The sequence below is a fragment of the Lactuca sativa genome, chromosome 4 (assembly GCF_002870075.4).
Source record: "Lactuca sativa cultivar Salinas chromosome 4, Lsat_Salinas_v11, whole genome shotgun sequence".
NCBI lineage: Eukaryota > Viridiplantae > Streptophyta > Magnoliopsida > Asterales > Asteraceae > Lactuca > Lactuca sativa.
In genome coordinates this window covers 228,023,394-228,046,874 of record NC_056626.2, presented here as the reverse complement: position 1 = coordinate 228,046,874, position 23,481 = coordinate 228,023,394, and positions in this window count along the sequence as shown.

Genomic DNA, 23,481 nt, shown 5'->3' with positions numbered 1-23,481 from the left:
ATACAAGTATCACACAGAAAACAAGTATAACAATTCAACAATATGACTGATATCTATACTTGGATAATAATGAGATACAGGCCCCGCCCACACTCAGCTACTAACATATCACATATACGGGCCGACCTTGGTGCCTTAGATCCGTTCCTACTAAAGGAAACTCACCTCGCACTATTGAAGTCCCGCGAATAAATCTCGGGCTGCTGGTTGATAGATCTCCTAGTTGTAAACATCAAAACAAAACCTAATTAACTATTTGGGCTTCTAATACATAACTCTAAAATTCCCACTAAGGGTAAAAGGACCATCTTACCCATAACCTAGCTTGGTCCAAGATTAAGGCCCAAATTCACACTCTGAAAGCCCAAAAGTTAAATAATCAACCAAGGCCCAACTATGGCCTAATTTTCCAAATTGGGCCCAAACCTCTCACATGGTCTTATCTAAAGGCCCAACCATTTATTCTGGTCCGAACACCTGGAAATCGAATGGTCCAATAGCTCATAATCATCAAGGCCCGATTATGGCCCATCTATGGCCTAATTTTCCCAATTGGGCCCAGGCCTGTCTAATGGGCCTTACCTTAAAGCCCAATCCAAATATTCTAGTCCATATACTTGTTATTAGTTAGCCTATCAATAGTTCGTACATCTAGGACCAACTCAAAACCTAACACATTTAGGGTTTTCACATGAAATGACAATTAGGGTTAATTATAAACACTTAACCCATTAAGGACTTAATCAATTAAGTCCATCAATCTACTAGGTCATTCATACAATGTAATTGGGCATAATTCATCACTCAATTCCAATGGCCCATAACGCGGGTCCCGATAGGTCCAAACCAACAAACCCATAATTATGGTTTTCTAAACCCTAATTAGAGCTTCTAACCCACTACACACCAACAAACCGTAAGCTCTGTTTTGGCCGTGTATAGTATCTTCCTCCCTGTTTATCATTATAGTATGTTCTTTTTGTTTCTCGTTATAGTATGTTTGAACTGACTCATGTATGAACTGACTCTTGTATGTTTCATTGTTATAAGATAGTGAGTAGTAATCCTCTAAACTATACCTATTATAGTTTACTAGTAATGTTTTTTGAATGACTGAACATGTTTGTACACCTGTGCTACCCAAAGGTATTGAACCGATGTAAATTTTTTTATATATATACACATATACATAATATATAACTAAGATACAAACGACACTCAGACAAACAACCGATACCCTAAGTCCACAACCAAACAAAGAACAGGAAATAAAGCGAGTTATCAGTCCTAAGACCTTTCAACCTTATTTATATAACTATATCTATATAGACGTGATTTTGACAATATATAAGTTTAAAAGAGTTTGATAAAGAGTTTAGCATATAAAAGAGTTTTAACCATTTGAATGGTTATAGATGATTTGATGTTGGTTTATAAAATGATTTGAAATAGTTTGTTTGATAACACATTTTTGAAGTATAAGAAATCCTATTTTTTTGATAGTTATAAATGTTGGATTAGCGTCTAAGTCCATAACTATAATTGGTATATACTTGACCCGACCCGGCATGGTCCATTTGGGTTGCATGGCATCATGCATTTGGATAGACTAAAATGAGAGAAATAACACTTAAGGTTTATTAATATATTATAAGTTATAATATATTAATGAGATTATTTAATTAGTATTGATCAACAATTAATCTAGAATTACTTAAGTGATCAAAAGAAGACTAATTAAATACATGGGTTGATTGTGTAAATCATCCATACTTGCATAGTGGGCTAATGCTCCATGGATTATCAAGTTGGGCTAAAACCCATAGGATGCTCCATGGATGCTCCATGGTGTATTTGAACCCATGGATCCAAGGAAATGGAAAGCCATGACAATTAGGGTTTACTCTAATTGTGTCACACTATATAAACATATCACTCTTGTCAAAATCAACCACTAAGTCTATGTGTGGAGGGCAAGCCGATTTCATGAAGTGATGATTTCTCTATAAGTTATTCCAAGGGCATATGATGTTGTGTGAACCATTTGAGGAGTCACATTTGGGGCACTAGGCTCTTGAGCTCCATGGAATCAAGCACCAACAAAGAGGTATGTAATTCTACTAGTTTTATATTACTTGTACTTCATAATATGCTAGTTAGAATAATACCATGGAAATTTGATATTTGCATGTATAATAGAGAAAGCATAGATCCAAGGTATTTAGGGTTACATGTACACCATAGGAGTGTTAGAATGCTCAAAATCCATCAGTGGTATCAGAGCCTAGGCTTGTTTTCACTTATACTTGATGCAAATTGGCTGAAAATCGAATTTTGGTGTTGTCTGCACAGTAGACTCGTCGAGTCCATGAAGGGACTCGAATTTTGGTGTTGCATGCAAAACCCTAATGCTTGGATCAAGGCTTTCTAATTAAACATGCTTTGAATCCAAGACTTCTAATGACTATTTAGGTGTAAAAACAATATTGAAACAGATCTAGAATCATACCTTTGAATTCCTTGTTGATCTTGTTGTCTTGGAGCTTCTAGAGTCATAATTGTCACTCCTCTAATGGCTTACAAACACCAAATAGCAAGGAGGATGATTTGAGAGAGAGGAAAGGGGAGGAAATCGGCAGGGTTTCTATGCTTTTGATGAAGTGTCGATTCCCTTATGCCATAGGGTCTATTTATACTTGTAGACTCCTTAAGGGTTACAACCTAAACCCTAATTGGATAATCTTCTCTTAAGGCTATCCAAATCCATTCCTTAGATAACTCTTGGACGATTTGAGCTATCCTTTAGCTCCTAGAATCCGTCCAATCCATATCTATATGGATTTACAGTCTAAAGTTTAACTATCAAACAATTGATAGTTTATACCCTCTTATTTAATTAATCTCTTTAAGTCACCAAATTAATTCCAATTAATTCTATGACTTATATTAATCAAATAACAATATTATTATTCTTTATATTATTCTCATAATATATTAATAATATTTACTCTCTCTTAATAAATCATCCTATCAAGTTGCTATGGTGAAGGCAACCCAAAAGGACCATGCACAACCGGGTCAAATACTTGCCTAATATAGTTGCAGCCTTAGACACTATTCCAACAGTCTCCCACTTGGATAAGTCTAGTAACTATATGCACAAGTACAATTTGGTTTGCAATCGTAGCTCTCAAAGACGCTGTCAAACTCTGATCTAATCAATCTTGTCCTTTAGATAAGGTGTCACACAGTCCTCTGTTAGATATCATGCTGACAATCCTATGGAATGGTTAGTCAAGCATTTAGGTTTCTCGATCTATGATTTATTCGACATAGAACTTAATCGAACACATCAATTCAGTTTTGACCAGGCCCGACACATAAGTCAAATCAAATCATCGAGCGGCCGGGATATCACTTTTACCTTCTTAGATAAAAGTTACAGATAAACTTCGACTTATATGCATTTACTTATTCAATAATCAACTATACACAACAATGCGTTTTATAACACCGAGTTACTGATGCGTTTTCGCATTATCAATGTACAATCAATTAACAAATAACAAACCATATATCTAGGTTTTAAGACTATATGATATTATCGTCTTGCGATCACCCTTTTATATCATATTCCATAAGGTGATTCCAGCAAGCGCGGGTTTGTTCCAATGCTCAAATCTAGTTCATAAGCACTCATGAACGTTGCAGCAACCCTTTGCTATGTCTAAAACCATTTAGACAATCTACACACCAATTCATGACAATCTTCATTCATATCTACTTCCAACATATGAACGATTGTGGACAATTTGAACAATTCTATTATTCCTAATAATTTCAATTATTCTGGAAGTCAAAACATGCAAAGTGAAACAATAGCTAAACAATTAACATAAGAGAGTAACATTACTCATAAATAAAACTCCTTTATTTAATCATCAAATGTTAATTACATTTATCTATTACACGTTTCTAATACTATCTAATCTATGCTAATATCATCCTTCAGCCCAATACTCCTAGCATGCTGCAAGTGCTTAACCCTACTCAGTCCCTTCGTAAGCGGATCTGTTGGGTTATCTTTTGATGATATCCTCTTTACTACGAGTTGTCCTTCTTCTACACGATGTCTAATAAAGTGATATTTTCTGTCGATATGTCGTGATCTACCATGATCCCTCGGTTCCTTGGTCAAGGTAACTGCTCCTTCGTTATCACAGAAAATCTCCATGGGCTCCTTTATGGTAGGTACAACTCCAAGATCATCGATGAAGTTCTTTATCCATATTGCCTCCTTCGACGCTTCGCTCACTGCAATGTACTCTGATTCGCACGTTGAATCAGCTACGGTTTCCTGCTTGGAACTCTTCCATGTCACTGCTCCTCCATTTAGGGTAAAGACCCAGCCCGACTGCGAACGATAGTTGTCCCTGTCGGTTTGAAAACTGGCGTCACTGTACCCTCGCACCTTCAAGTCATCACTCCCTCCGAGGACTAAGAACCATTCCTTCGTCCTCCGAAGGTACTTTAGGATATTCTTCACCGCAATCCAATGTGCTCTGCTAGGATTCCCTTGATATCTGCTAACCATGCTCAAAGCGAAGGCCACATCAGGGCGAGTACAAGTCATAGCGTACATGATTGAGCCAACTGCGGAAGCGTATGGTACTCGGCTCATTTCTGCTATCTCAGCTTCGGTACTCGGACTTTGAGTCTTACTCAACTTGGCATTACTTTGTATCAGTAATTCTCCCTTCTTCGAGTTCTCCATACTAAAATGTTTTAGTACCTTGTCTAAGCAAGTATTCTGACTAAGTCCAATTAGTCTCTTACTTCTTTCTCTTACTATCCTTATTCCCAAAATGTAAGAAGCCTCTCCGAGGTCCTTCATAACTCGCCGAGTCCATGACTCAGAAACACAAAATCGAATTTTTCAGTTATGTTTCACACAAACAAGCAACAATTTAATGAAAACCAACCTGGCTCTGATACCACTGATGGGTTTTAGCCATAAGAACTTTCTTATGTGCGCATGCAAAACCCTAATGCTTGGATCTAGGCTTTCTAATTAAACATGCTTTGAATCCAAGACTTCTAATGACTATTTAGGTGTAATAACAATATTGAAACAGATCTAGAATCATACCTTTGAATTCCTTGTTGATCTTGTTGTCTTGGAGCTTCTAGAGTCACAATTGTCACTCCTCTAATGGCTTACAAACACCAAATAGCAAGGAGGATGATTTGAGAGAGAGGAAAGGGGAGGAAATCGGCCAGGGTTTCTATGCTTTTGATGAAGTGCCGATTCCCTTATGCCATAGGGTCTATTTATACTTGTAGACTCCTTAAGGGTTACAACCTAAACCCTAATTGGATAATCTTCTCTTAAGGCTATCCAAATCCATTCCTTAGATAACTCTTGGACGATTTGAGCTATCCTTTAGCTCCTAGAATCCGTCCAATCCATATCTATATGGATTTACAGTCTAAAGTTTAACTATCAAACAATTGACAGTTTATACCCTCTTATTTAATTAATCTCTTTAAGTCACCAAATTAATTCCAATTAATTCTATGACTTATATTAATCAAATAACAATATTATTATTCTTTATATTATTCTCATAATATATTAATAATATTTACTCTCTCTTAATAAATCATCCTATCAAGTTGCTATGGTGAAGGCAACCCAAAAGGACCATGCACAACCGGGTCAAATACTTGCCTAATATAGTTGCAGCCTTAGACACTATTCCAACAGTTGGTTCGTGCACTCGACGAGTTGGAACCCCAAACAACATATCTTCGAGTTTTGGTGTTGGAATTGGTCTAGAATCATTACCTTTGACTGTTTTGGACTTATAAAACCTATTTTTTAAGTGGTAATGATTATGCTAAACCAATTTCAATGCTATAATCAAAGTTTCAAGTTTTATATGTGTTAATGTAATTCTTGAAAAATGTTGATTATGAATGTTCATGCTTATGAGTTTTGGTAGATCATAGGAATTATGTGCAAATTGTTTGTTAGTATAATTCTTGATCTCAATGAAATTGTATGGAGTCCATAACTTGTCCTCAAATTATGGATTACGAAGAGTTTTATGTTTCCTTGATTTATGAGTTAGTTTAGATTAATGAAAAAAAAAATTGTGTTTTAGTTGTTTTCAATCCAAATTAATCTAGAGTTAGTTCATAAAATATGTTTTTGTAACTTGTCTTCAAGTTATATGAAAATTCATATTTATGAATCTTAAAACTCATAAAAGTGTCATAGGTTACATAAAAATGAAGAGTCTTTTTCATTAAATAGTATTATGACTGCATAACTTGTCCTCAAGTTATGGATGTTCAAGAGTCACTTCTTTAAAAGATGTCATTAAAAAATAAGGAGTTACATAAAATGAAGAGTTTTCATTTTAATGTAAATTAAACTCATAATTTATGAATATGAAATGTTTTGAATAGTTTCAAAACTTGCCCTCAAGCTTTGGAATTTGTAAAGTCACCCGCATGTACACTTTAATTCCAACCCCTAGAATTTTAAAAGGTTAAAATTCAAACTTTATGGACTTCATTAAATTAATTAAAGTGTTTAATAAAAAGAGTTAATAATTCCATAAAAACATGGTTTAAGTTTAATTAAATTAATAGTATAGTTTAATTAATAGATTAAACCACCAAGTATTTTAAATGTTTAAAATACAACACTTATACTATTATTATAATTTTAATTATATAGATATGTATAAGATAAAGTCAATCTTACCATTAGTAGGCATCATTCACGAAGCCGGTCTATAAGGGGGGTATAAGGTTACTACCTATAAAATGGCAGTTTAATGGGTGTCCACTCTCACCCACCGCTTCCTTGACTGGTGGAGGGTCGTTAGCTGAACGGGTAGGAAAGGACTATAATTCTCCCTTCATTAAAAGTATAATGATAAATACTAAGTAACTAAACATTTATAAATTCCCAATCTTAGTTACTTAGGAAAATGTGAAATAGGTGCTAACCCATGAAATTACACTTTGCACCTTACCAAGTCGTTAGTGGAGCGTGTGTGGTTAACCGGCACACTAATAAGGACTAGTAAGAGTGGCAAAGGGTAACTTGACTTTATTTTAGATCGGTGGAGCGTGTGTGGTTAACCGGCACATCGATTAGGTGATAAAGTTAAGGGTACCAAGTCAATTTGCATAGTTATTCACACATTGTTTGTGATCCTCGGCATCCCAGTCACAAACTTGAGAGGGCACAATCGAGATTCAAACATGCCATTGAAAGTTCAATGTATCTCAAAAGATCTAGGAGTTTCAAATCCAATTAAAACTTAATTATATTTCTTTTTTCATGGTGGAAATTGGTAAATCTTCATTTACCTACCTTCAACTATTTTATAATTTGGATTACGACATCCCTCTTCCAGTTATAAATAGGTTGTTGGATCCTAGCCTTAATATTTCATATTGGGTGTTATGTTAAGGACTTTGAATCAACTAACTTGAATTTATCCCATTATATATGTCTTGTTAAGACATCTACGGTCTTCCCAAATCCTTAGGAACAAGCCTTCCTAAAGAAGATGATATCCCAAATGGCAATCAAGGTGAAAGATCAATCCCTTTGTTGTGCATTAATGGGACTAGAAATCATACTTCACCTCCTCCAATAAATCTTCCTATCCCACAAGTTTCAAGACTTGATAAGTTTTAAGTCACTCAATCCATATTGGCAAGCAAAGTCTATATGTGCTTACATAGTAGAGGTTAAGTCACATATTGACAAGCCGAGAGAGTCGGGTGTCGAAGTCTCGAGGTAGGTGACTGTTGACTTGGTTCTTCAGTCACTCCCCGATGATAGATAACGACATGACCCTTTAATGATCTTATCTATTTGCTTGGTGCTGCTGAATCAACAATGATTTGGAACACTGGTAAAGCAAATTTGATTAGAAGATCAACTTCCCAACTTTCATGGACATTAACAATGATAACACTAGAAGTCTAGAAAAACTTTCTCTTCCCAATGGAAAGGGATCGGCCATGGTCAAGTCGTTTGACCCAATGGTAAAGAGAAAGGCTAAGTTTGTGATAGTCTCGTGTACCATTTCCAAAGAGTCCATATATTTCTTTTGCCAATAAAAGGGACATTGGTTGCGAAACTGCCCAATTTACCTGAAATTTCATAAGGAAGGTAAAGTCAAAAGGTTTGACTTTGCTCCGGATAAACTTTATTATCTAACTCTATTAAGTCTCTTTTTGTGATTCTTAATGCATGATGTAATGTAATTACATTTTGATGTTTTGGAAGAATCAAAGGAAGCTTAAAGAAAGAGTGTGCTGATTCTGATCGCATGGTTCGATGACCAGAATTTTGAGTCGCTGCATAAGAGTTATGGAATATTGCTTAGGAATAGATAACAACAAGTTTTCATATGTAATTTCATTGTAAGGATAAGTTTTTTCCGCAAGTTTTAAAATAAAATAATTTTTTTTTGATTTATTTTTAAAGTATCCTTACAATGACATTTGTGAAAAAAGAATTGTTGTTTATATGTTTCCATTGATAAGCAATATTGGTAAATGGATTTGATTATTTCATTTGTGGTAGTGTCATAATTTACCAAATAAGGAAAGATTCTCATCACCCAAGGTTCAGTTGGATAGAAACTTGGAATCATGCAACTTGTATTGTATGATGAATGAGAATTTTTCATCTTTGGGAAATTAAGACTAATTCCTTGTTCACATGTATATGTGAGTAAAGTGAAGGACAAAGGGATCGGGTACATTAGGTTGTGCACTAGTCAGGTACACCACAAAGGTTGATAAGATTATTCGTTATGATTTACTAAAGTTTAGTAAATATGATTATGCTTACAAGTTTAAGTGTAATTCTGAAACATTGGAAAAGTTTCAATGTATGGCAGAGTGAATAAGAAGAATAAAATAAGGCAGAAAGATAAAAGTTTCTCCAATCTGAAGAGATGGGGGAGTACTTGTGTATCTTGTTTTATGATTAACTTAGTGATTATGGAACCATATCACAATTGATCCTCTAAGGACACCTTAGTGCATTTGTTTGCCTAAGGAGAGGAATTGTGAATTGTTGAAATGGTTAAATCAAAAGATAAATCATACTTCGTTCCAAAAACAAATCCTGGAGTTATACTCCAAGATTGTAACTTGAGTGACATAGTATTTAGAAAGTTTTTAACACTTGTCAAATGTAGAGTAAGATGTTTCCTATTCTTGTACATTTGAGATTGGTAAGTTGTGATGTTTTGGATAAGACAAATACCAACTAAGACCAATTGTGAGAAGTGTTTAACTTGATAAGAATCCGCACTAACTCTTGAATATTTGTTTTACCAATGGTTCTTGACAAAGAGATTCTTATATGCCAAGAGGTCAGTGAGAGTCTTAAAGATCTTGAGATAGTTTCAAGAACTAATCAAGAGGATTGTTAATCACTAGCCCACGACTTGAGGTTTGTAACCTATCGTGTTGACATATTCTTATTTCTATGTCTATTCCAGTTAAAAGTTGACTATGCTTATGAGTTCTGTGAGTTCTCAATTGTTTGTATAACAACCTGGAAGCAATGGTAGGCCCTTGTGCAGCCGGGTGGCAAGAATTTAAGATTGAACAAGTTCAGTCCATATGTGTTTGGATTTGCCACTAACCTTGTCTTGTGATTATGGTTATGACAAATTCACATGGATAGGAACACATACACCATAAAATCTAAGTGTCATAAGGTTTCTCTCCGATTCATGAAAATGATGGTGAGGAAACTCTTTCACTAAGTAGATTTTGAGTATATAGCAATTGTGAGAATGACAAAAGGTATAAACATTATGATTGCGACATCCCTTTTCATAATTGTTTAGACATACAAGTGAGCTATCTAAGGAAAGGTGTATGATTTTGATAAAGTCTTATCAAAGCAATCTCGTATCAGAAATATGAACTTTGGTAAGAAAGTCAATAAAGTATTGATTTCTAGAAGTCCAGTTGATCTCTAGATACATGTCAAAGCTAGTGGGAGCATAAGTGTTATGCTAGTAAGATAATAATCATTATGCTAGCGGGAGCATGATTATTATGTTAAGTGTTGCAAGTTAGCAATATTAATTATAGAAAACAAAAGTTTCAATTCGCCTTGAAAAAGTTGTTTTGCTATAATTAAGGGAGAGGATTTTATACCTCATTCCAATTCTACAAGCTTAGATTGAGATTTTAATCTACTTTAGTCAAGGATATATAATAATGTTATGTTGGAATGGTTCAACATAAGGAAATTCTATATATGTTGCGTTCTCAAAATTCGATTACGATTATGGCATACCTCTTCATAGTTCGAATTATGAGAACATGACAAATAAAAAAAAAATTATAGCATGAATCGTGTCCCATATGCTTCGAATATAGGATCGATTACATGTTCTATAATATTTATCCATTCTAAATTTTCCTAATGCTTAGGGCATTAAGAGGGGAAAAGGGATTAGAACTGGATATGACTAAAATGATTAAGCAATTGTCGAGGACAAATTGAGGTTTACCGAAGATTGGTTACTCATGGACAATTGGAAGTATAGAGTAAGGACCATATTGACATATTTTGAAAAGAGGAAACTCTTGTTCAAAAGTGATGGTCAAAATGGGAATATGGAATTGTTTCCACATGTGGAAGTTATTCTTTGAATCTGTGTAAGATTAAAGAACTTAATGCAAAGAAGGATGTTCAAAGGAATTTACTTTAAATTTGAGACTTCATTTCCATGGAATTCCTTTCCATTTGAATATTATGTAATGTCTATCGCCGAGTCTTTGTGACTTTTATGCATAGTCATTACAAGGGGATCATTTCATATGAGTTTAGAATCTAACAGATTACAGTAAATAGCAAGAGTTTGGTATTCTTAAATTTACAAAAGGGATTGGGATTGTGAAATGAGCATCATTGGAGTCGTTTTCAATTGATCTATTTCACAAAAGAAAGGACCATAGGTAAACATAGTATGCATGCTTGGTGCATGGCATGACTATTGTTTCAATTCAAGTATTAAGTTGATTAATCGAAACAATGAATAATGATTAATCAATATGGTGCTTAGATAAAAGGGTTTTATTTACACTCAAAGTGTTGAGGCCATACAAGATTAGTATTATTTCTGTGTTTCACTTTGCATGTTTTGACTTCCAGAATAATTAGATCATTCATCCCGAATGATTAAGTTATTCAAATCATCCACAGTCAGTCATATGTTGGAAGTAGATATGAATCAAGACTGTCATGAATTTGGCTTGTATGATTTGTCTAATGTGCATTATGTAGGATTAATGTCTAAGTACATAACTATATTTGGTATGTACTTGACCCGACCCGGCATGGTCCATTTGGGTTGCACTTCACCGGCACAATTTATATGGATAGTATTTTGAGAATAGTATATTTATGATTTATATTAATATATTATAAGTTCTAATATATTAATATAATCATATTATTTAATTAGTATTGATCAAGAATTAATTTATAATTAATTAAGTGATCAAAATGAACTAATTAAATATGGACTCTTAGATATATATGTGTAGTGGGCCAAGTTCATTTAAGTTGGGCTAAGTCTTCATGGATAGTCCATGGAGCTTTAACCCATGGATCCTAGGAAATGAAAGGTCATGGGTATTAGGGTTTAACCCTAATCCTCCACACTATATAAAGATGTCCTTGGTTGGTGAAATGGGCACTAGTGTGGGTACACTAAGAGGGCTAGCCAATTTCACTAGAGAGAACCAAGTATCCATATTCTCTAAAGTCTTCCAAGGTGTTTTGGTGATTTGTGATTCCACGTGAGGCTTCCACACTATTAGGGATAAGCTCTTAAAGCTTGAAGACATCAAGCTACATCAAAAGGTATGTCATCTAACTAGAACTTTGTAGTATAAGAACTTCATAATATGCTAGTTAGGATTAAAGCCTTGGAAAGTTCTTATTTGCATGTATAATAGAGAAAACATAGATCCAATGTTTATAGGGTTGCATGTATACCATAGGAGTGTTAGAATGCTCAAAACCCAACAGTGGTATCAGAGCCATGGGTTGTTTTCTGTTATATTGATGCAAATGTTTTATTTTCAAAGTTGAAAAAAAGGAAAAAAAAACATGACGTTTGTCAAATTTTAAGAAAATTACTTTTTTTTTTGTGAAAAACTAATTATTTGTAAAATTTGAATCATTTGCTATATGAGTTGAATTAGGTCAAATTTAGTAAAGGATAAAATGATATGATTATTTTATTAGTTTTAAAAGTTTGATCTAAAGAGTTTTTTGAAACCTCCATAAGTTATGGATATGAAAAGGTTTAAAAAAAAGTTGATTCAAAGTTTTTATGGAGTTACAAAATTTGGTGTTAATGTTTTAAAGAATTCCATAACTTATTCTTAAGTTATGGAACATGAAAAGTTTCATCATAAAACAAACATTTAACTCCATAAGTTATGGATTACCAAAAGTTTTATGTTTCCTTGTTTTATGAGTTATTTTTTAGATTAATGAAAAATATGTGTTAGATGTTTTCAATCCAAATTAATCTAAAAGTTGTTCATAAAATGTGTTTTTGTAACTTGTCCTCAAGTTATATGAAAAGTCACATTTATGAATCTTAAAAACTCATAAAAATGCCTTAGGTTATAAAAAAAATGAAGAGTCTTTTCTTATAAATAGTTTTTATGGCTCCATAACTTGTCCTTAAGTTATGGATGTCCAAGAGTCTCTTCATTAAACGTTTTAATACTTTAATTAAAACTCATAAGTTATGAAAATCCAAGAGTTTTGAATAGTTTCAAAACTTGCCCTCAAGTTTTGGAATTTGAAAAGTTTTCTTTTATGAATACTTTAATTCCAAGTTAAGCCCTTAGAATTTTAAAGAGTTAAAATTCAACCATTATACTTTATAATATTATAAGTTAATAATATTTATATATATATATATATATATATATATATATATGTACAAGAGTAAAGTCTGTCTTACCGTTAGTAGGCCTCATTCACGAAGTCGGTCTATAAGGGGGTATAAGGTTACTGCCTATAAAATGGTAGTTTAATGGGTGTCCACTCTCACCCACCGCTTCCTTGACTAGTGGAGGGTCGTTAGCTGAACGGGTTTGACAGGACTATAATTCTCCCTTCATTAAAAGTATTAATGATAAATACTAAGTAACTAAACTCTTAATAATACCCAATCTTAGTTACTTAGGAAAATGTGAATAAGGTGCTAATCCATGAAATTGCACTTTGCACTTTGTTTAAGTCGGTTAGTGGAGCGTGTGTGGTTAACCGACACACTAACTTGTATTTAACAAGGTAGGCAAAGGGTAACTTAATGCTTATCATAGTATCGATGGAGCGTGTGTGGTTAACCGGCACATTGATTGAGGGGTAAACACTTAAGGGTACCAAGTAATTTGCATGGTTACTTCACACCTTGTTTTGGGATCCTCGGCATCCCAGTCACAAAACCTGAAGGGCACACTCGAGATTGAAACATGCCATTGAAAGTTCAATGAATCTCAAACATATAGGAATTTCAAATCCAATTAAAACCTAATTAATTATTTCGGTTTTCATGGTGGAAATTGGTGAATCGTCATTCACCTACCTTCAAATATTCTATAGCTTGGATTACGGCATCCCTCTTCCAAGTTATAAAATAGTTTGTTGGGTCCTAGCCTTAATATTTCATATTGGGTGTTATATTAAGGACTTTAAATCAACTATCTTGAATATCTCCAAAAAGATGTCTAGTTCAGACATCTATGACCTTCCCAAATATCTTGGAACTTCACTTCCTCCACCTCCTCCAATTATTCCCCCTAACCCACAAGTTCAAGGTCACTCAAGCCCTATTGGCAAGGCAAGGTCTAGGTGTGATCACATCTTGGAGATGAAGTCACATATTGACAAGCCGAGAGAGTTGGGTGTCAAAGTCTTGAGAAAGTTAGTGGTTCAATCACTTTCTAAGACACATAGTGAGTTCCTTTGGGACTCCTATGAGATAGACTATGACAAGACCCTTAATGATCTTATCTATTTGCTTGGTTCTACTAAATCAAAAATGATTTAGTGTACTAGTAAAGAAAATTTGATTAGGAGATCAACTTCCCAAAACTTTATGGACAGGGACAATAGTGACACAGAAAATCCAGAAACGCATTCTCTTCCCAATGGAAAGGGATTAGCCATAGTCAACTTGGTTGACCAAATGGTAAAGAGAAAGGCTAAGTCTGAGATAGTCCCATGTACTATTACCTAAAGATCCATATATTTCTATTGCCAAAGGAAGGGGCTTTGGTTATGAAGCTGCCAAACTTACCTAAGGATGATAAAGTCAATAAGTTTGACTTTATTTCAGGTAAAGTCCATGGTCCAACTCTATTAAGTTCCTACTTGGAGATTCTTATTACATGATGTGGCTGGGTCACATGTTGATGTTTTAAGAATCAAAGAAAAGTAAAGAAACTTAAAGGAAGTATATGCTGATTCTGATCGCAAAGATGGATTTCGATCGCATGGTTCGGTGATCAGAATTTTGAGCACGTGCTTAAGAGTTATGATAGATTGCTTAGGAATAGATGACAACAAGTTTTCATATACTTCTGCATTGTAAGGATTAGCTTTTCCGCAAAGTTTTAAAATAAAAGAAAAGTTTTTAATTTTATTTATATTTAAAAAAATATCCTTACAATGGCATTTGGGAAATAAGATGTTGTTTATATGATTCCATTGATAGCAATATTGGAAATATGAATTTGAGTCTTTCATTTGTGGTAGTGTCTAAATTTACCAAATAAGGAAAGATTCTCATTACCCAAGTTTCAGTTGGATAGAAACTTGGAATCATGCAAGTTGTATAGTATGATGAATGAGATCTTTCGAGCATTGGAAAATTAAGACTAACTGCTTGTTCACATGGATGTGTGAGTCAAGAGAAGGACTAAGGGATCAAGTACACTTTCTTGTGCACTTGTCAAAGTCCACCACAAAAGATGGATAAGACTATTCGTCATGATTTACTAAGGTTTAGTAAATATGATTATACTTACAAGCTTAAGTATAATTCTGAAGCATTGAAAAAAATTTCAATGTATGATAGAACGAATAAGAAGAATCAAATTAGGCAGAAGGATAAAAGTTTCTCAAATCTGAAAAGATGGGAGAGTCCTTTAGTATCATGTTTTAAGATCATCTTAATGATTTTGAGACCTTATCATAATTTATCCTCTAAGTACATTCTAAGAGTTAATAAGAGGAGTTATGAATTGTTGAAATGGTTAAATCAAGAAGATGATTCACACTTCATTCGAAAACAATTCATAGAGTTATACTCTAAGATTGTAACTTGAGTGACATGTCTTAAAGAAGGTTTAAAACACTTGTCAAATGTAAGAGTAAAAGTTTTCTACTCTTGTACATTTGAAATTCGTAAGTTGTGATGTTTTGGATAAAACAAAGATCAACTAAGGCTAATTGTGTTAAGTGTCTGTCTTGATTAGAATCCACACACTATCTATTGAATATTTGACAAGAAAGTCTTATTGGTCAAGGAGACAGTGGGAGTCTAAAAGATCCTGAAAGGGTTTCAAGAAGTAATCAAGAACAAAAACCTGTATTTCATCACTAGCACACAACTAGAGGTTTATAACCTATCGTGTTGACATTTCTGTGCCCATTCCAGTTAAATTGGCTATACATTTGAGTTCTACATGTTCTCAATTGTTTGGATAACTACTTGGAAGCAATGGCAGGCCCTTGAGCTGCCAGGTGGCAAGAAGTTAAGATTGCACAAGTTCAATCCATATGAGTTAGGATTTGTCACTAACCTAGTCATGTGGTTATGGTTTTGACAAATTCACATGGATAGGAATGCTTACACCATAAAATCTAAGTGTCATAAGGTTTCTCTTCGATTCATGAAAATGATGGTAAGGAAACTCTTTCATTAAGTAGATTTTAAGTTGATAGCAATTGTGATATTTGCAGTTCTCGAAGTCGTTAGTGGAGTGTGTGTGGCTAACCGGCACACTAACATTGACTTATGAGAAATGGAAAAAGGTCTAAAAAATTTAGACTATGATTACGGCATCCCTTTTCATAGTTCTAAAATTGTTTAGACACACATGTGAGCTATCTAAGAGAGGTGTATGATATTGATAAAGTCTTATCAAGGCAATCTAGTATCAGAAATCTAAACTTTGGTAAGAAACTCAATAAAGTATTGATTTCTAGAAGTCCAGTTGAGTTTTGGGTACATGTCGAAGCTAGTGGGAGCATAAGTCTTATGCTATTAATCATCATGTTAGTGGGAGCATGATAAAGGTTGAAAGTTAGCAATGTTAATTATAGAAAACAAAAGGTCTCAATTGGGAAAAGTTGTTTTGCTATAATTAAGGGAGAGGAAATTATACTTAATCTCAAATCTAAAAGCTTAGATTGAGGTCTTGATCGTATTTACTCAAGAATATATATATGAATTTCATGTTGGAATGGCTCAACATAAGGAAATTCTATGTATGGGTTCATTATTTGCGTTCTAAAATTCGATTATGATTACGGCATCCCTTTTCATAATCTGAATTATGAGAACTTGGCAAATAGAAATGGAAATATTATAGCAAAAGACTGGTTTAGTCTTTATATGAGACATCATGAATCGTGTCCCATATGCTTCGGATATAGGATCGATTACATGTGCTATATTCATCCTTTCTAAAATTTTCCAAATGCATGGGGCATTAAGAAGGGAAAAGGTCTAGAATTGGATATGACTAAAATGATTAAGCAATTGTTGAGGACAATCTAAGGTTTACCAAGGATTGGTTGCTCAAGGACAGTTGGAAGTATAGTGTTGACTTTGGAAGCACCATATTGACATAGTTTGAAAAGAGGCAACTCTTGTTCGGAAGTGATAGTCAAAATGGAATATGGAAATGGTTCAAAGTTAGAAAGTATTCAATCTGTAAGATTAGAAACCTTAATGCAAGAAGGATGTTTCCAAGGAGTTGATCTCTGTTGGAATACTCTGTAATGATTGTTGCCAAGTCTGGTTGAATTTGTGCATAATCATTACAAGAGGATCAATGCATATAAGTTTAGAATCTAACAGATTTCAGTAAATGGCATGAATTTGAAATTCTTGCATTTGCAGTAAGGGTTTGGGACTGTGAAAAGATGATCATTGGAGTTATGCTCAATTGATCTATTTCACAAAGTAAAGATCATAGACAAACATAGTATGCATACTTTGTGTATGGCATGACTAGTGTTTAGAAAACATAGTGTACATGCTTGGAGCATGGGACAACTATTGTTTTAAATTCAAGTATAAAGTTGATAAAACTAAAACAATGAATAATGAGTAATCAATATGATGATAAATAAAAGTGTTTATTTATATTCATAGGGTTTGATACCATATTTGATCCATTTATTCTTGTGTTTCACTTTGCATGTTTTGACTTCTAGAATAAACTAGGTTATTCTTCTGGAATGACTAAGTTATTCAAACCATCCACAGTCGGTCATATGTTGGAAGTAGATATGAATTAAGACTGTCATGGGTTGGCTTGTAGAGGTATAAGATGTTGGACAAAGGGCTACAACACTCATGAGTGCTCATAAGTTCTGAGTATTGGATTCAACCCGCGCTCATTGGAATCACTTCATGGATTTTATCATGAGTAATCATGAGATGATAATATCTTATATTCTTCAAACCTAGAGATATGAGTTGTTACTATGAGTTGGTTGTACATTGATTGCACGAAAACGCATTTGGTAACTCGGTGTTATAAAACGTGTCTTTGTGTATGATTCAACAAGTAGTAGAACAAGCCATATGAGTCGAAGTTTATCCATTCCTTTTACCTTCGGGATAAAAGCGATATCTATGGGCCCATCGATGATTTAATGATGATACATGTGAGTGCTTGGCCAAGCCATGACTGATTTGATTTGTTCAATCAGTCAGTCATCATGAATCGAAAATCGGGAAACAACAAATGGACAGAGAGAATGATTATAATCCATGTCTCAGTCCATATGATATCTAGAATGGAGGAAGATATGATCCCTTATCTAATGGACAAGTCCGTTGACAAGATCAGAGTTCGACAGCGGCTTTAAGAGCTACGATTGCCAGTTAGGTTTTGAAGTCATACTCAATAATAGTTTTAGACTTATCCAAGTGGGAGACTGTTGGATTAATGTCTAAGTCCATAACTATATTTGGTATGTACGTGACCCGACCCGGCATGGTCCATTTGGGTTGCACTTCACCGGCACAATTTATATGGATAGTATTTTGAGAATAGTATATTTATGATTTATATTAATATATTATAAGTTCTAATATATTAATATAATCATATTATTTAATTAGTATTGATCAAGAATTAATTTATAATTAATTAAGTGATCAAAATGAACTAATTAAATATGGACTCTTAGATATATATGTGTAGTGGGCCAAGTTCATTTAGGTTGGGCTAAGTCTTCATGGATAGTCCATGGAGCTTTAACCCATGGATCCTAGGAAATGAAAGGTCATGGGTATTAGGGTTTAACCCTAATCCTCCACACTATATAAAGATGTCCTTGGTTGGTGAAATGGGCACTAGTGTGGGTACACTAAGAGGGCTAGCCAATTTCACTAGAGAAAACCAAGTATCCATATTCTCTAAAGTCTTCCAAGGTGTTTTGGTGATTTGTGATTCCACTTGAGGCTTCCACACTATTGGGGCTAAGCTCTTAAAGCTTGAAGACATCAAGCTACATCAAAAGGTATGTCATCTAACTAGAACTTTATAGTATAAGAACTTCATAATATGCTAGTTAGGATTAAAGCCTTGGAAAGTTCTTATTTGCATGTATAATAGAGAAAACATAGATCCAAGGTTTATAGGGTTGCATGTACACCATAGGAGTGTTAGAATGCTCAAAATCCAACACATTAGACATAGCAAGAGTTGCTACAACATTCATGAGTGCTCATAAGTTATGAGTATTGGATTCAACCCACACTCATTTGAATCACTTCATGGATTTTATCACGAGTGAATCATGAGATGATAATATCTTATATTCTTCAAACCTACAGATATGAGTTGGTTATACATTGATTGCACAAAAACGCATTGGTAACTCGATGTTATAAAACGTGCCTTTGTGTATGATTCAACAAGTAGTCAGTACAAGCATATGAAGCGAAGTTTATCCATTCCTTTTACCCTTAATGGGATAAAAGCGATATCTGTGGGCCTCTCGATAATTTAGTGATGACAAAATGTAAGTGCTCGGCCGGGCCTAGACTGATTTGATTTGTTCAATTAGTCAGTCGTCATAAATCGGAAATCGAGAAACAACAAATGGACAGAGAGAATGATTATAATCCATGTATCAGTCCATATGATATCTAGAATGAAGGAATATATGATCACTTATCTAATGGACACGTCATTGATTTGTTTAGAGTTCGACAACGGCTTTTGAGAGCTACGATTGCTAGTCGGGTTATTAAGTTATACTTGCAATAATAGTTTTAGACTTATCCAAGTGGGAGATTGTTGGATTAGTGTCTAAGTCCATAACTATAATTGGTATATACTTGACCCGACCCGGTATGGTCCATTTGGGTTGCATGGCATCATGCATTTGGATAGACTAAAATGAGAGAAATAACACTTAAGGTTTATTAATATATTATAAGTTATAATATATTAATGAGATTATTTAATTAATATTGATCAAGAATTAATCTAGAATTAATTAAGTGATCAAAAGAAGACTAATTAAATATATGGGTTGATTGTGTAAATCATCCATATATGTATAGTGGGCTAATGCTCCATGGATTATCAAGTTGGGCTAAAACCCATAGGATGCTCCATGGTGTATTTGAACCCATGGATCCAAGGAAATGGAAAGCCATGACAATTAGGGTTTACCCTAATTGTGTGACACTATATAAACATATCATTCTTGTCAAAATCGGCCACTAAGTCTATGTGTGGAGGGCAAGCCGATTTCATGAAGTGAGGATTTCTCTCTAAGTTATTCCAAGTGCATATGATGTTGTGTGAACCATTTGAGGTGTCACATTTGGGGCCTGCAAATTGATTATGTAAGAACTAGTAGAAAGAAAGTAATTTTGAACTAAATAAGGCAGCATTGATAGACCGTTGAATGAGAATGCTTGAGTGGGAATCGTCTTAGCAACTGGCTATAGACATATGGATGGATCTATCTTTCTATTTATATATATTACTAAAAAAAGGTTTTTTCTAGTGAAGTAGCGTAGCAAGAAGCCCCAAATCCTTGATTTGGCCAGGAAAGATTGCACTGCTTTGGGCCCAAGAAGCGAAGGGAATGAGGTCGCCTGATTTTCATCCTAGATATGAATCCTCTCTCTCTGCTGTTTGGATTCGGCTTCCCTACCTTCCCTTGCCATTTTTGAGTCCTGCATACCTTAAAGGTCTTGTGGGAACCTTTGGACGATTCCTTCGTGCAGATGAGCGCACTCTTGCCTTGGCTCATCCCAAACAAACCTCTCAGATTGAACTAGGCCTTCTGAAGCATACCTTGCATCGTCTAACTGCCCCCGCTAAATCATGATTGAATGTCTCATTTTCCTCTTTCTTCTTTCTCGTCTTTGACACCATTCGTCTGATCATGGCTAAGACTCACTAACATTCTCTTTTCCAGCAGGCTCCCAGTTGTTTGAGTCATTGCGTTACGGCAATACAACTACGAGAACCAGTCGTCCTAACGCTACTGTCAAACCTACTGTAGTTGTCGTTATTACCACTCGTCGGGTAGTTGTTCCGAAAAAGAATTGCAATAGCTAAATGATGGTGTGCCGTATCAGTTAGCCATAGACCTCCAGTTACTGGGTCTAATCCTCCACGAAAAGTAAGAAAGTCCGCATATTTTGACCAATTCAAGGTGAAAAATGGGGTTGCTCCCTCGGCAAAACTGGGATAAAGTTGAGCCAAAAGATCCCGATTCAAGATAAATTCATGAGGAAGTGGTATTTCTTTCTATCGACCAGATCGCACCAGCGGAGCGATTCAAAGCCTCTTTGGAGCGAATTCCTTTGAAGTAGTTAGTGCTCTAATTGAGTGAGTCGTGGATCATAAAAGATGAAATCCCATTTTAGATTTGATAGAACTGCCTTGTCTTGAGCTCCATGGAATCAAGCACCAACAAAGAGGTATGTAATTCTACTAGTTTTATATTAGTTGTACTTCATAATATGCTAGTTAGGATAATACCTTGGAAATTTGATATTTGCATGTATAATAGAGAAAACATAGATCCAAGGTATTTAGGGTTGCATGTACACCATAGGAGTGTTAGAATGCTCAAAACCCATCAATAAATCACATGTGATTGATACTATAACTATAATGTTTTCTACTTGTATTCCCCCTATAAAAGAATTTACAATCATTTAAAATATAAGTTTAGGGGTATGAACTCACCTATAGTGAGTGATTCAAATGAAAGATCGATATAGGATGCTAAGTGTCAAATGAAGTCTCGAGCACAAACAGATCATATTAAGCATATAAGGACACATATATGTATATAATTACTGTATATAACAACTGATCGTGATAGGGAACAACCTTAGGGACTAGGAAACACTTGGAATGAAGTGTTACAATCACATATGATTGCACAAAAGGTGGTTACGGCCACACAAGGGTGTGTTTACGGCCTAGACTTGTTCACGGCCAATGAGTTTACGGCCAACACATGAAATAGCTAGGGTTATAGCCAAGACTTGAAAGGGTTCACGACCATGACATAAATCAAGAAGGATTTACAACCATACAAGGGTTTCCGGTCGTAAACTCTTGATGTTCTTGCTAAAAATGGTTGTTTCTGGGACGCTAATAAAGAGCTTATAATGAATATCAAGTATATGGAAAGGATACTTACGATTTGGAAGCTAGAAAGGATGATTACGGCCCAAAGAAACTAGTGTGTCTTCTTGGTGTTCTTGAAGATCTAACCCCAAAAAGAGATGAATTCACGAACGAAATCATGGGGTTTTACTAGATCAAGAAGGATATCAACTAATAAATGAAAGAATCACTTACAAATTTGACGAGAAATGGAAGTGTTCTTGATGATACTTGAGAGAGAATTGAGTGTTCTTGACTTGGAAGTGTGAGAAGTTAAGAAAAATGAAGGAATATCATACTTAAGAGGCTAGTTCACGGCCAAACAAGAGATTATGACCATAAGCTCTAGTTTACGGTCGTAAACTCCATGTGATGGAGTCTTCCAGCTTGAATGCAACTTAATGAACTTTAGTAGATACTTCCTAACACCCAGTCCTTGAATGTACTAGGCTTATAACACTCAAATAGACCCTAAACAATGCTAAAAGATAGCAGAGATAGCAGAAAAAAGTTTGATTTTTGATTGAATTGAATGGCTTTACAAGATAGAAATTTTGGGTTGTCACATCATCCCCCCCCCACCCCCCCCCCCCCCCCCCCCCGTTATAGAGAACTTCATCCCGAAATTAGAGTTTAAGAAATTACAAAGAACTTAGTAAAAAGATGAGGATATTTCAGTTTCATTTGATCTTCGCGATCCTAAGTGAATTCAGGTCCCCGCTTGGCATTCCAGTGAACCTTCACTATCGGGATATAACTTCGCTTCATTTGCTTGACCTCTCGGTACATGATCTCTACTGGTTCTTTCACAAAGTTGAGGCTCTCGTGGATCACGATCTTGTCGAGTGGGATTACAAGAGTCTCGTCGGATAGACACTTTTTCAAGTTCGAAACGTGAAAAGTAGGTTACTAAGTTCATAAGGTAGTTTGAGTTTGTAAGCTACAGGGCCGATTCTAGCGATAATCTTGAAAGGCCCTACATATCTTGGATTTAGCTTTCCATGCTTTCTAAAGTGTATCAATCCCTTCCACGGTGAGACCTTTAAGAGAACACGGTTACCAACCTGGAATTATAAAGGTTTCCTTCTCTTGTCTGCGTAGCTTTTCTGTCAGTCTTTAGAGGCTTTCAATTGTTCACGAATCTGAACAATCTTCTATGTCATTTCCCGTATGATCTCCGGACCTATGAGAGTGATGTCAGGAACTCGTCCTTTAGCTAACTGTGTGTCACCCACCTCAGCCCAACATAGAGGGGATCTGCACTTTCAGCCGTAGAGGGCTTCAAATGGAGCAATCTTTATGCTCGTGTGATAACTGTTATTGTACGAGAACTCGAGAAGGGGTAAATGAGTATCTCATGCCTTCCCAAAGTCTATCACACAGGCTCGCAACATATCTTTCAAAGTTTGAATAGTCCCCTCACTTTGTCTGTCATTTTGCGGATGGTAGGTTGTACTCATGTCTAGCCTAGTTCCTAGGGAACCTTGTAGC